Here is a 13,613-nt window from a genome sequence, read left to right as displayed (position 1 = left end):
CTCCTTCTTTCATTCAGGAGCTCTGATTGGATTACACCCCAGTTCAGCCCACGCGTGTGCGTGTGCGTGTGCGTGTGCGTGTGCGTGTGCGTGTGCTTGAGAGAGACAGAGATTGTAAAGAAGGGCATATGGAAGAAAGGAGGGAGGATGTACACAAAAGTTTGTGTGTGTGTGTGTTGCATTTTCACACACATTTCCTCCACTACTTTCTCTCCAGCCACACCATTGAATAGCTTTAATCTTTGGCAGGTGATGTGACTTCATGCGAGTAAAATCATTTCAAGTCAGATGTGTGACGTGATGTATGATCATGATGTATGATCATGATGTATGATCATGATGTATGATCATGATGTATGATGAAATTCTTAAAGCAACTAACTTCTGGATATTCAGCGACTGTTGCCACTGCCAATGGACCGAATGGCTTCGCTCCATAGACAGCGAAGCTTCGCTCGCATCTTTCTCCGCCGCCATTTCGGTACTCACCTTACCGAACCTCAACGTCATTGTTCTTAGCCAGTCCCTCTGTTCACTGATTGGACCGGTAAACATTTGACCGGAGAAAACCCACGAATATAATGCAAACCCAGATGGAGTACTGAAGGAAAATGAGTACGTAGGAAGGTGGAGCCAGGCTAACAGAAATTTACCTCGAAACCCATTTCATCGGCTCGGGTCTGAGCTGCCGGAGAAATTGCCAACACCGAAATGAAGCAAAAGACCCAGACTGTTTGAAATGATCAGATGCATTTCTCAGATGAAAGGAAACAAAATATGAAAGTTACAATATCAATCGTAGCTCTACTATTAAACTATTCCCTCTGCATTAGCTTGTGTGCCACGGCAAAGGGGCATTTTCATTGGTTAGAGGTTACGCATTAGTGTTATAGGGAACCAAACATCTCCTCTGAGCAGTTTAAAGTCAAAAAGCTGAAATTTGAATAATGGCATTTTAAAAATCCCTTTTTGAAGGTGGCAGTAAAACCTTTTTATTTTTTTCCCAATATTGCTGCATTGAATGGCTCCATCCTGCCGGTGCACAGTTTCCAAATCCCTTCATATCTATTTGCATGTTAAAAGCTTCAGTTTCTACATCAACTTTACAAGAACTTTATACTTAAACAGAGAGTAATGAGGTGGAAGGTCAGAAACAAAACGAGAGATGCAACGAATATCGTGTCCCCACAGTGATCACATATGTATGATAGAATGAGGCACAACAAAAAGGCTGAAGAAAGAGAGAAAGAGTAGTTTTGATGCGAGTTAAACTCCTAAATGCCGCTCATTACAGGCGCTTTTAATTTTTTGTTCTCGAGAGTCGAGCTGTTTATCCGGATTTGGAGAGTCCACAAAGTATTTGTTGAACAGAAGAAAAAAAAAAAAATCCTCAAGTGGCTTGTACGGCTGAATTGTTGCACGTGGTTGCCTAGCGATAAGATAAAAGTGAAGAAAAAGAGTGACTGTGAAGCCCACGGAGGAGCTTTTCCCTCTGTGAAAAATAAAAGTGAATAGGTTGGCAAGTGCATTGTTCTTTACAAAGCAATAAAACACAAAGTGCTCTGCGGTCTGTGATTTCATTCGAATCAAAGTTTTGTCTGTTGATGGCGTGATGCCGAGAGGCAGCGTGTCACGCCTCGCTCACATAGGTCGTCAGTTCGAGCAAATATGACTTATATGAACTCATTATTAAAAATTATGATGGGAGAATTGCAGGAAATGAGGCGACCAAGTATAAGAGCGCCAATGTCCGTGTAAGGAAGCAGGTTGGGGTGGTGGGTGGTGGGTGGGTAGAACAAAGTAGAGATGATCCCAAGGGGCGCAGGATTTGCGGAGACACCTTATTAATGGGAGATCCTCCCCCATATGACATTTCGAGCGTCAAACTCTATATTTCCTGCCCAATTTAGGACGCAAATATCCTCATTTATGTAAAGGAAATAATTAATCTCCTGTATCATTGTCATTGTATCTAATAATAATAATAATCTATACTTTTTATTGTGTGGGTAAATTACAATTTTACACTCTTTTTGTTAAGAGTGTAAAGGTACTTTATTGTCGCATATACATACATGTAGCGAAATTCATTCTCTGCATTTAACCCATCCCTCTAGGGGAGCAGTGGGCAGCCATTTACAGCACCCGGGGACCAACTCCAGATCTGAGCCAGTGCCTTGATCAAGGGCACTGACCGGAGAACCTAGTATATATGTTTTGAATGGTGGGGGGGAAACCGGAGCACCCAGAGGAAACCCACGCAAACATGGGGAGAACATGCAAACTCCACACAGAAAGGCCCAGACCTGGATTTGAACCTAGAACCTTCTTGCTGTGAGGCCACAGTGCTAACCATTGGGCCACCATGCGTGTAAAATTTGTCGTATACATGCACGAAAGGAGAGATGTCAGAGTGAGTGGGCTGCGAATGCTGGACAGGCGCCCTGAGCAGTTGGGGGGTGGGGGGGTTCCGTGCCTTGCTCAAGAGCACCTTGGCAGTGCCCAGGAGGTGAACGGGCCGGTCCGGGTTCGGACGGATATTTAGAAATGGTGTTCGGGTTTGAGTCGGGCTCGGTCACATCAGCACGATAAGGCATTGAACATTTGAAATTTTAAAAAGCTTATTATGTAGGTGCGCGCCTGTGTTAACTTGTTGCCCCGTGGGCGCTGATGGGCTCATCTGTTGACATTTCCGAATGCCTTCCTACAGTTGCTTAATAAAAGCTTTTCACACAAACAAACGTAAACGTGTCATTAGTATGTGCAAAGGACTGGACAGGTCAAGGCTGGCACAGATACTCTCTGACCTCACCGAGCTGTGAGGATTTGGGTGGGGGGGGGGCTGCTGTGAATCAAAGCCTCCAGATTAGGGCAGGAAGAGGAAGTTGCAGCTCGTCTCTTGACCTCTACATGTGTGGACTGACTGTCCCCCTGGGAAAGAGGAAGGCTGAGGACGGAGCATCTTGATGGCCTCCTACAGCCAGCTCCAGCCTTGTCCCGGACAATAGGCAATCAGGGGTAAGTGTCGGTGATTAGAGACACACTCAGGGCAGACCCGGCCTCCAGCTGACCTACTGAACCTTCGCCATAACATCAGACCTCCATCTCAACCATCTTCCACCAAGCAGTCCGCTTCGGTCCAGCTCAGTTCGTCACACATTACAACGGTTAGTTTTGCATTTCTATTGACAAAAGTTGTGGATAGTACCAGTCAGTGGTGGAAGAAGTATCCAGATCCTTTACTTAAAGGACAATTCCGGTGCAAAATTAACCTAGGGGTTTATAACATATGTGTACGGAGTCAACCCTTTTCATGCTAATCAAATGTGTCTCTAGCTTGAAACAAGCTAGCGCAAACCGGTGATTAGCTTCTAATGCTAGCCTTCGGGCCACAGGGTAAATCACTATTTTTACACCACTAACATGGCTCAAAATAGCACCATACTTCCACGGTAGCATAATGAGGGTCCATACATGTAAACCGAAGCATTGAGAACTTTGTAAGTTGTAAGTTTATTAAAAAGAAGTTTTAATAAAGACAGTATCGTTCATGTATACAGGCAGGCGCCATCTTGGGAAAACAGTCATGACCAGTCGAACCACGAACGCCCGTGCTTGAGCTATACGGCGTTTGTTGTTCGACTGGTTATTACTGTTTTCCCAAGATGGCGCCTGCCTGTATAGTGAATGGTACAGTCTTTGCTGTGGTGCTATTTTGAACAATTTTGTCAATCAACTAAGTGTTTGATGGTTTAAAAAACATGAATAATACCGGCTTATATCTCACGTCTTAACTGGAAAAATTCTAAATTCCAAAAGGCCAAATTCTGAATATTTACACCAAATATGCTGTTTACATGAAAGGTATCAAGTTAGGAATATTGTCATATTCTGAATAATAGTGGAATATTAGTGTGCATGTAAACGTAGTCAATGAGAACTACAAAATTGTGATTTTGGCTGTACAAACCTACATTAGGTTATCATTACGATCAGGGGAAAAAAGGGATTACTGTATAAGAGGCTTTCAGTAAAGAATGTGGATGCACATGATTTTACGTGTGTTCTCTTTCAGAGTTAGCTAGCTTAGTGTGGATTTTTGTGCTGACGTCAATGATATCTGCCCAAATCTGATTATTTTCATGCCATACATTTTAAATATTCAGTGTCTTTTAAGGATTGTAATTTAAACCACGCGCCATGGGATGTTAAAACATTATTTTAGGGTTAACAGCTGTTTAAGGCTGCATGACCCTCTGCCACACACACACACACATTCAATGACTGGGATGTAGATGATGCAGGGTCGACATCAAATCAACGATGCATGTCTAGATGAAATTTGCCAACATGTAACCCAAGTTAGATATAGCTATTCGCCATAGACATGATTTAAAAAAAAAAAAAGCACAAACAAATGACTGAAAGTAAATTTGCGTGATCGCATGTTTACTTCCCCTGCCAGGACCCAAGACACCGCTTGATTAGACATTTGGTCTCGACATACTATTTACACACTCATACTGACCGACACTAGACTCACGCTCTGGCCATGGTTACATTCTGGTGCGCGGTCTCCTCATGACAGTCTAACTACCATGTTGCAACATTCACTTCTAACATTTAACTTAACATCACTACCAAGATAACATGACGTGTATTTGTACGTGATATAATACTTTCCCCTTGGTAATGTAGCCTATGAATTTCCATGAACACAATGCTAAAATGCACGAGACATAAAGGCTTCTGGGATCAGTTGATAACTCAAACTTGCCGAGAAGCTAGACACCCGTTAGATTACATAGACTCATGCATCGTTCAGTAGCCTGGTGCGCGGTCTCCTGGTGACAGCCTACCTACCATGTAACAAACATTTAACTTAACATACCTACCAATATAACATGACGTGTATTTGTATGTGATATCCATCGAAAATGTAGCCTATGAATTTCAATGTACACAATCATCTAAGATGCACGAGGAATAAAGGCTTCTGGGATCGGTTGATAACTCCTAGAACCTAGACACCCGTTTGAATATAGACTCATGCAGTACCTTCGGTTACGGTCCTTACGGTGTCGTTCAGTAGCCTGGTGATGACTTTATGACCTGTCTCTCTTAGTTACGCTGTTATAGTTCCAGACTGCCAGGGGACTTCCTTCCTTTGACACACTGAGCTGTTCTCTCCTCTCCCTTTCTATTTCCATTCGTGTGCATCCCGTCCCAGAAATGCTTGTTACTAATCCTAGCTTCTGGGGAGTTTACTCCCCGGAGTCTGTATGTTTTTTCACCCAGCGTATTTCCTTGGAGAACGTTGGCACCAAGATCCTGGTTGCAGCTGTCGCCGTGGTCCTGCTGCACTCCCTGCTAAGCTCTACGGTGCCCTGCAATGTCATGCTGCGTCCTGCTGAACCCTGCGACTTCCTGCTACGTCCATCCATGCTCTGCTGGGCCACGCTACATCCTGTAACGCCCTGCAGTGCCCTGATATGACGTGAACTACTACGATTACCATTTGAAGTCACTGTTCCATTATTAATTTGACTATTATTGCCACTGTTCATCGCATCCCCAACGGGCACCGTCAGACATGAACACAATCATCTAAGATGCACCAGAAACAAGGCTTGGTTAATAACTCAAACTTGCCGAGAACCAAGACAACGCTTGGTTACATTAGACTCCAGCGGCCGGTTGCACGGTTACATCCGGTCTCGTTCAGTAGCCTGGTGCGCGGTCTAGGTAGCTCATTTCCTGAATGATTCTACCACCAGCACTCCAGTGGAGGCGCTAATGAGCTAGATTAATACACACACAGTAGCAGAAGTGACACGAGTCGGGTTAATTAACCGGCTCTTCGGTCAGTTCGTCAACACTAATTAGCAAAGCACGGTTGCTGCTGCAGTTCGTCCTGCAAACCTCGGCAAAATCTAAGACCAACTACTGATAAAAACATCCGTCTCCGCTGCTCTCAAACTCCCTCACCACTTTGTCTTTGTCTTTATGATAATAAGACTCTTCATTAAAAGCAAATCGCACATCTGTGGGCAGCAAAAAAAACTGAAAAACAACATTGTTGTAATCAAAACCACTATGGTGTTGAAAGCAGACGCGGCGATTACCATATGGTAACAGCAGCGCACACAAAGACGTTCCCAGGCTTTGATGGTAAGACAGAGGACACCATTGATGCGGCCGTCAATGCGACGCACCCGTAATATGCCGCATACGTTTCTCAACCCATTGCAACTCTAAGGGATTAAGCCTCCAAAAGCCAGACACACACACACACACACACACACACACAGATATACAATCATGCACAGTCTACGGGCCTGGCGGTCTCAGGGTCCCCCCCCCCCTTTCTTCCATGGGTCCCCCCTCTTCATTAAAACTCAGACATGAAAAGGGGGTGCAGACGGATGCAGGGCGGTGAAGAAAAGCTGCAGAGACAGAGTCCTCCAGCCTGTCTGGTTAAGAGTGTGGGAGCGTGTGTGGTGTGTTGTTTTTTTTTGGGGGAGTAGGGGGGTGTATGGGAATTGACTTCACTATTAAAACAACCTGATTGAGAGACACCCATACTGTGAATGACAGCTACATCAGTGAATCCTCAGTCCAGCACACGTGCAAAGTCAGTGCTAATGGCTAACTGGAATTTAAAATAATATGTCGTTTAAGTTTCCAACCGAGCCGCCCCGCTGTAACTGTAGTTTAACAAAAACGTCCTAAAAACACATTATTGGTTCCCAGTGGCTTAGGCCACCAGGCCAGCAAAACACTGGAAGGAAACCTTGCTACCAGTTTATTTTCCTGGAGTGTTTTCAGTTCAGTTTGGTTCCTTTATCCAGGTTAGAAAGTAGGGCTGCACAGTTAATCGCAATTTTATCGAAATCGCAATATGGACTAGTTCAATATCCAAATCGCAGGGGGGTGGGCGCGATATTTGTTAAAGGCAAAATATGTGTCTAACCATTCTGACTGAAGTATTGTGGTGCTGCAGATATGTCCCGGCCTTCAAATGCTATCCTACAGACTAAAGGAAAACATCTTGCAAAAATCACACTACATGACTGTAAAACATTTTTATTTGTGTTTCAATGAAAATGAGAACGATGATCCAAAAAATGGAATCGTTCCCTCCAATATCGTGAATCATATCGCAATCGCAACATCAGTCAAAAATAATCGCAATTTGACATTTTCCTCATATAGTGCAGCCCTAGTTAGAATGACCAAAGCCATAACGCCAATGACTCACATGAAAACAGAGAGAACCAGTAGCTTGTGGATTTGGCACGGCAGTGCTTCATAGCAGCGTTACCCATTGCACGGCTCGCCAAGCTTTACCTTGTGGCTTGCATGGCAGTTGATAATACGGCAATATGATCATGCAGTCAATACAGATATTTCACAAAAACAATAAAAAAACAAGCAGGGCTATAACATAACCCTAAGGGCCCTATTTTTAACGATCTAAGTGCACAGCGTGAAGCGCCTGGCGCAGGTGCGTTTAGGGCGTGTCCGAATCCACTTTTGCTAGTTTAACGGTGAAGTATGTGTTGTTGTAAGTTTATTTGATTAGGACAATGCACATTAATCAACATTTCTGTAAATGACCATTCTATATGGCTAGTACTTAAGCTTTGTCTGAATTATCTATATGACTTTTAGATTCAGCATAATGATGATCCAAATGAACATAGGAAACATCTGGGAAGCATTATCCGTGAGGCCTCTTCTTCATTATAGCGCAGCATCGCTACAAAATACACTACAACGGCGGAAAAAAGGTCCGTGTGCCAGGCCCGTGGTTCAAAAAGGGTCTTACTTAGTGTCGTTATTAATCATAGGTGTGTGTGTTTTGGAGTAACATGGATTAAATCAATCACAGTTTCCTTTTAAAAGCCACTTGCGTTTGTACCTTGGTGCATTGCTATTATGATGGCGGATTGGCTAAGCAGGAAGGAGAGATGTTCAGGAGAAGAAACTGATCTGCTCGTGCGTGAAGTGAAAGCGCGCGAGCAGATCATATACGTCACGTGCACTATGCCGCCAAAACTCCACGAGGTGAAGCCGGCGTTAAAATAACAATGAAATGCTGCGTTATGGACTTTAGACCAGGTTTCTGTTGGTCAATGACGCGATCACCTCCCGCTGCCTCAAGATAACAATACGCCACGAATGCACCTGAACACACCTGCCTATAGGACCAGCACGCCCAGAATGCACCTGAACACACCTCCCTGTAAGACCAGCACGCCCAGAATTCACCTGAACACACCTCCCTGTAAGACCAGCACGCCCAGAATGCACCTGAACACACCTCCCTGTAAGACCAGCACGCCCAGAATGCACCTGAACACACCTCCCTGTAAGACCAGCACGCCCAGAATGCACCTGAACACACCTCCCTGTAAGACCAGCACGCCCAGAATGCACCTGAACACACCTCCCTGTAAGACCAGCACGCCCAGAATGCAACTGAACACACCTCCCTGTAAGACCAGCACGCCCAGAATGCACCTGAACACACCTCCCTGTAAGACCAGCTCGCCCATGGGGGCACAGATGGGCGCGGGTGCATTTGTTATTTAAACGAATGCGGGCGCTGGACGGGAAACTGACAACTTTGTCGGTCTTAAACTAGCAGAGACACTTGCGTCGGGCTTTTTCGCTGCGCTGAGGAGGTGGTTGATCGCAGCCTTACACACACATATACACACACATATACACACACACACACACACACACGCCAGCTGGCTGCCTCAGGAGGAGGCTGTCGGATCAGGCCTGTCTGAAAGGCAACGAGCCTACAGACCCTCCTTTACTTTCTTCTGAGGGGCCCCAAGAGAGAGAGAGAGAGAGAGAGAGAGAGAGAGAGAGAGAGAGAGAGAGAGAGAGAGAGAGAGAGAGAGAGAGAGACCTCCACATGCAGACATGAAGCATTATGTTTGCAGATGGCCTGTCTTGCTGTCTGGCTGGATGGATGGAAGCAGCTCAGGCCTCAGCACAGGAATGTTTATTAATCAGGGCTGGGACCATATGCTTTTTGTCCTGATTTGATTCTTTCACGATACATCGGTGCATTTGATTTGTATTGCCATCTTCATTTATTGCGATTGCATATTATTGAGTATTGCGATTTTCTTTAACAAAAACAAAGGTTGAATAATACACTTCTAGAGACTCTATATCATTTCCAGTCACATTTGTAAACGAGTACATAGCATGGATTTTCTACATCCGTTTTGATGGAAAAGGACATGATGTAGTCGCTGTCGACGGTACGGTATAAACAGAAACTATTAGGTGAATCATTGGTAAAAAGAAATTCATAAAATAATATTGATTCTAGGGAAAAGAACCGATTTTAAAAGTTGTTGCAGAAATGTTTTTATAAAATATCAATTTTTTTTTATCTACCCCTATTATTTAGGACGTCTGAGATGTCCACTGGCTGGAGTCATGAATACTCACTGGGACTCCAGGTGAGTTGGTCTGAAGGGGACTCTCCGCTAGATGAAAGAGACACGGTTGGGAACAGACGCGACTCCAGAGGAACTGCAAATCAATTAAAATATTGAAATAAAGCCAGAATAGTTTTTTGCTCTAGAATATACAGAGCAAAAAACAATCACATGACAGTGCAGATCAGGTGTATTGAGGGGCTGTGAGCAAGGCTTAAAAGACTTTTAAAATCACAAGAAAAAAAAACATCTTTAATCCTCCTGTTGTCCTCGGGTCAAATTTGACTCATTTTCAAAAAGTTTCAATATCAGAATTTTGGGTTTCTTTTAACGAAATTGTCAAAAAAAAGTAACGCTGATGGTTCCATATAATGCTCTTCACAAGTTAAATAAGTGATTAGTTCACTACTTTAATTGAATGTGGGTGATTTATTAAATTTTTGAAGCACTGATGACATAAAATTGGTAAAAGACTGTTGGAAAAGTCGGGAGAAGTGACAAAAACGTAGAAAGAAAGTGACAAGAAACAGGGAAAAGCAACAACAGTGTCGAAAAAGACAACCAAAAACCTAAAAAAATATATATATATATATATATATATAGTCGACGGGAAGACAACGCAAGGGTTAATTTACCATACCCCCCCCCCCCAATGTAGCACAAGTAGACACCATTCTTGTTTTCCGTAGATGTTTTGAGCCCCCTGAATGGTTTTTACCTCTTTTTGGGGAGTCTTTCATATTTTTTGAGGGGGGACAAATCTACCTCTTCTGAATATTGGGCGGGCCCCCCCCCACCTCCAAAATCTACGCCCATGGTGGCAACAAACTGTCAAAAGCTAACAGCTAACTAGCATGATGCTACTGAATGCCGTTAGTCACACAGCACATGACAAACACTGACCTGAAGCTAAGGATGTCCTCTGCTGTGTTGAGGTTTGACTTTTTCTTTATCTCGCCATCATGCTGGAGTTAGTCAGACCTGTCCAGACAAACCACCAACCACCTGCTGCTTCTTCTCAACTCATTTATATCGTGTAATAATAAGGAACCCCAGGACTGTGTTATTGCCCCCTACTGGCCTGGAGTGCAAAATGCTACAAACACACACCTGCAACAGAGGCGTTTCCAGGATTTTTTTTAACTGAGGTGGCACTGGGGGTGGTGGGGGGGTAATCAGAATACAGCCTAGAAAGTCTGCTTAGAAATATAGGAAAGACGGGTGCATGGGTAGCTCAGCTGGTAGAGCGCGCGCCCATATACAGAGGCTTACTCCTCGACTCCAAACTGACATGCGGCCATTTGCTGCACGTCAATCCCTCTCTCTCTCTCTCTCTCTCTCTCTCTCTCTCTCTCTCTCTCTCTCTCTCCCCTTTCATGTCTTCAGCTGTCTTATAAACAAAGGCCTAAAATACCCCCCAAAAAATCTTTAAAAAAAAGAAATATAGGAAATATTGGATAGAACAACATAATGTCATTTTGCAAATAAAACACATCACATTAATTATTTATTTCACACAAATTGTGTATCCAAATACAATACACATTTTATGGAAACATAAATAGGTCACGTGACAAGGGCTGGGAAGATTTATTTTCACAGAACTGTATGAAAACAAAGTCCAGTACACCTACAGTAAACCTGCCTCTAACTTCACCAAAGGACACCTCGCCGTACACACTTTTCAGATTATAGGAAACAGAACAGAAATAAAGTGCAATGAACAAGATTTCTCTAGTGCTCTACAATGAGTTCAATATGTTTCTGCATCTAAAGTGGCCTCGAAGTGTTAACAAAGTACACAGTTGCCATACAATGTGTGTTTAAAATAAGGCAGCGATTGGCAGAACAGGCAGCAAAGTGACAGTACTCTGAGCCAATGGGAATCAAACTTGTCAGATTGAGGGGTGGGGAGGATATATAGCCCAAAAAAATAATCTTAACAAAAAAAATATTGTCAGATTGACAGCAGGGGGGGGGGGGGGGAAAATCCATAGAAAACCACACAGGTATAGATTCATAACTGCTGATGTAAAGAATGAAAAATGTAAATGATAGTTGTGCAAACACAAATATGTAACTGTATATTAACATTGACAAAACTATTTTTAGTTAATTAACTCAAATAGTCCTATATGAATTAACTAGTACACCTCACAATAATAAGGTAGGTCTAACAATAATGTAAAAATAATAACAGTGGTTTTACAGCCAAGACATTTTCCCCATATAAAAACGTTCCTTTCATCTTCACGTCTTTCTTTCATCGTTGCATATGAAAACATTTTTTTACCTGAAATATTCCATAATATTCTTGTAGTAGTAGGCCTCATGCAGCCACGTGCATGCTGCTGCTGCTGCGGCTATCATCCCTTTTAATCTGTGAAAGCACAGCGGGGATTAAAAAAATATATATATGCTGCGTCATGTCGTTATGCAGCGTCACGTCTTCTGATTTCATGACAGCGCAAGATTCAGAAGGATGTTTATTTTGACTTTTTAAAAGCCAAACTGTTATTGTTACTATAATAAGAGGGTGTAGGCCTGTGCAGCAGGACAGTCCCAGGTCCAACAGAACTCCTGCAATCATACGACAGCGCCACGGGCTCAAAATCCTATATTCTTATATATTTGTGGTGAGTCATCACAGTCTTATTATTGCCATTTAAAGCGTGGAGTAACGCTTTAATGCGCAGGAACACACACCCACACACACAAAACCTGCAGATCTGTGCTTCAAATAGTCCTACTACTTCAAATCTAAATCTACTAAATCTCGGGTTTTTTTCGATCCCAGTAATTGTCAAAAAAAGAAAACCCAAGGGGGGAAAAACGTCTTTTCTGTTTTTTTATTTATTTTTTTTTATTTATTTTTTTTAACTTTACCCACGCGCTGGCAAATGATTAAGTCATTCATATTATTCGCCTGTATAAAAGTTGTAGTTTGGGAAATGTGATTTTTTTCCTTAAAGTTATTTTTCCAAAAATGGATTCAATTCAGTCGTTTTTGTATTTTCTATGTTGTTTAAGGTGACATTCAACCCTTTTTCATGACGGTTTCAGGATCAGCTATTTTAACTTGACTAAAGGAGCAGAAAGTTTATTATAAATCCATAACTGAAACTTTTATTTTTCTGTCAAAATCTGCTTGTTAAATCTTTGCTTTTTGTAAATATTTTTCGTCCCTTTTTTTCACCAAAACGGTTTAAGGTTAGCCCTGCACTCTCAACTACGCAGCTCTTATCCTGCACCTTGAAAAAAAAAAACATTCTGAAAAATAATAAATAAATAAATAAATAAAATGTCTTGAATCTTCATATATCATGAAAATAAAACATGATGCAATCCTTTAAGGTTACGGTAGAAACGGTGTGCATTTGGTTCCATGTTATCACCGAGGAGTAGCTATAAATCATCACTTAAATCACCTGCAAAAAATAAAAAATAGCCTATAACGTGTCAGAAAAAAAGCCTCCTTCATCTCCAGATAGTTCATGCAAAATATGGTCTAATTCATCATCTATATTATAAATGACGGATGGGATGAAATGACCCTAAACGTGTGTTAAAATGATCATATTTAATGATTAAAAAAAGAAGAAGCAGGCCTTCGTTTGTGGCGCTGCGCGGGCCTCTCTCTCTCTCTCTCTCTCTCTCTCTCTCTCTCTCTCTCTCTCTCTCTCTCTCTCTCTCTCTCTCTCTCTCTCTCTCTCTCTCGCTCTGTCACTCTCTATGTCTCTCTCTCTCTCACTCTCTATGTCTCTCTCTTCCTCACTGACTCCCTCTCTCTCTCTATCTCCCCCTCTCTCTATGTCTCTCTCTCCCTCTCTCTCTTTCTCTGTCTATTCAATTTTTTCAATTCAATTTCCTTTATCGACATGAACAAAGAAAACATGTTGCCAAAGCAGTTTACAGAAAATGCATATATAGTACATGTCACATATTAAATACATACGGTAGGTGTCCTATAGATTCTATACTGCACTGATAGTTATACAACACACTACATTACAAAACAATTACATAACACAATATAATACTTAACAGTTGTGTACAATATTATGATTGTACAATCCTAAACCAATCTGTAATGTCGGGATCTGATAGTGGGGAGTCCCTCAGGTTGGCAGATACATATTTAGC

General features: G+C 42.4%; 1 long non-coding RNA gene across 1 annotated transcript in view; it reads right to left on the bottom strand.

The window, feature by feature from the left end:
• LOC114557587 (uncharacterized) overlaps positions 1-10,487 on the bottom strand; it is a 61,689-nt gene extending 51,202 nt beyond the window's left edge. Inside the window, exons 1-2 of the long non-coding RNA XR_003692818.1 lie at positions 10,374-10,487; positions 9,481-9,564 (exon numbers count right to left, since the gene is read on the bottom strand). This is a non-coding gene — a long non-coding RNA (uncharacterized LOC114557587). The remainder of the gene's footprint in view (positions 1-9,480; positions 9,565-10,373) is intronic.
• Positions 10,488-13,613: the final 3,126 nt, after the last annotated feature.

The sequence above is a fragment of the Perca flavescens genome, chromosome 6 (genome assembly GCF_004354835.1).
Source record: "Perca flavescens isolate YP-PL-M2 chromosome 6, PFLA_1.0, whole genome shotgun sequence".
NCBI lineage: Eukaryota > Metazoa > Chordata > Actinopteri > Perciformes > Percidae > Perca > Perca flavescens.
This window is presented reverse-complemented; position numbering and strand designations above follow the sequence as displayed.